Source organism: Mus musculus, chromosome 10 (assembly GCF_000001635.26).
Source record: "Mus musculus strain C57BL/6J chromosome 10, GRCm38.p6 C57BL/6J".
Taxonomy (NCBI): Eukaryota; Metazoa; Chordata; class Mammalia; order Rodentia; family Muridae; genus Mus; species Mus musculus.
The window spans coordinates 96,476,112-96,478,158 of record NC_000076.6 but is presented as its reverse complement, the minus strand read 5'-3'; the positions used below and the strand labels follow the sequence as shown (position 1 = coordinate 96,478,158).

At 44.4% G+C, this 2,047-nt stretch overlaps 1 pseudogene; it reads right to left on the bottom strand.

Annotated features, from left to right (window-relative positions):
• On the bottom strand, nt 626-1,694 carry Gm8601 (predicted gene 8601; annotated as a pseudogene).

The following is a 2,047-nucleotide window of genomic DNA, read 5'->3' as shown; positions in this document are numbered from 1 at the left end:
GACAATGTAGTCAGCAAGCTATGCACGTGACTGAAAAGCACTATGAGTATCTAGGGGTAGAGTCTTTGTTCTTCTTGCTGTCTTACTGGGGACCTACCTCAGCATCTTGCTGAGAACACAGGGGTTGAAAAACATGTGAAAATGAGTATCTCTGACCATAAAAGCCATGGTGTGCTTCTTTATAAATACCAACATAGTCAGTATACCCCTCTTCATCTAAGAAAACATATTCCAATTTATTTATTTTACTTTATGTCTATGAATAATTTGCTTGCACATATGTCTATGTGACGTGTGCATACCCAATGCTCTCGGAGATCAGAAAGGATGCTGAATCCCCTAGAACTGGATGGTAGTGATGGTGGGTACTCCTTCTCTCTCTCCTTCCTTCCTTCCTTCCTTCCTTCCTTCCTTCCTTCCTTCCTTCCTTCCTTCTCTCCTTCCTTCCTTCCTTCTCTCCTTCCTTCCTTCCTTCCTTCCTTCCTTCCTCTCCCTCTCTCTCTCTCTCTCTTTCTTTCTTCCTTCCTTCCTTCCTTCCTTCCTTCCTTCCTTCCTTCCTTCCTTCCTTATTGGTGGGTACAGCAAACTTTATTAATGGTATTTAAGAGAGTAGAGCTCCTTAGAACCCTCTCGTTATTGTGAGGGTCTGGGATAGAAACTGTGAGGGAGATGCTGAATGTTGGGGACTGAGTTGGGACAGGGACTCCCCAGCAACCAAGGGTCTCTCTCTTGCTCTCAGTGTCCTTGCTGGGGTGCGTGGTACAGGGTTTCTTACTCCTTACTCCTTGGAGCCCATGTAGGCCATGAAGTCCCTGTTGCTGTAGCCGTATTCATTGTCATACAAGGAAATGGGCATCATAAAGTTGTTATTGAGAGCAATACCAACCCCAGCATCAAAGATGGAGAAGTGGGAGATACTGTTAAAATCACAGGAGACAACCTGTTCCTCAGTGGATACATTGGAGGTAAGAACGTGGAAGGCTATGCCAGTGAACAGAAGGTTTCCCTTTCAGCTCTGGGATGGCCTTGCCCATAGCCTTGGCAGCACCTGTGGATGCCAGGATGACATTCTGGGCAGCCCCATGGCCATCATGCCAAAGCTTTCCAGAGGGGCCATCCACAGTCTTCTGAGTGGCAGTGATAGCATGTCCTGTAGTCATGAGTTCTTCCATGATGCCAAAGTTGTTATGAGTGACTTTGGCCAGGGGGATAAGCAATTGGTGGTGTAGGAAGCATTGCTGACTATCTTGAGCAATTTGTCATACTTCTCGTGGTTCACACCAATCACAAACATGGGGACATCAGCAGAAGTGATGGAAAAGATAACCATGTTGCTCCCATCCTTAAGTGAACCCTGGCCTTCTCCACGGTGGTGAAGTTGTCAGTAGATGCCTCAACATATTCAGTACCAGCATCATCCCATTTGATGTTAGCGGGATCTTGTTCCTGGAAGATGGTGATGGGCTTCCCATTGATGACAAGCTTCTCATTCTCAGCCTTGACTGTGCCAATAAACTTGCCATGGTTAGAGTCATACTGGAACATGTAGACCATGTAGTTGAGGTCAGTGAAGGGTTCATTGATGACAAGAATATTCACTTTACCAGATGGAGATGAGATTGTAGCCCTGGTAACCAGACACCCAATATGGCCAAATCCATCCAGTCTGATCTTCACCATCATATTTAAGGGACAAAGTTGGCACTGTATAAGAAGATGTGGCTGTCTCTGCAACAGGAAGGAGCAGAGAACTTATCTCTTTATAAAAACAAAACAAAACAGAAAACAAGCAAACAAAAGCACACACAATAAAAAATTTTAAAAAATCAAAACAGACTAGCAAACTGAAAAACAAAACAAAACAGGACAACATACATACATACATACATACATACATACATACATACAAAAAATAGAGTGTTTTGTGCTGGCAACTACTCCTGGGCATAGAGCCTGCCCTGGAATAGAGCCTGCCCTGGAATGTGGTCCATGTACTCAATGACTCTCCATTGGAGGAAACTGGTTTTCCCTTTTTTTTAGCAGGTAT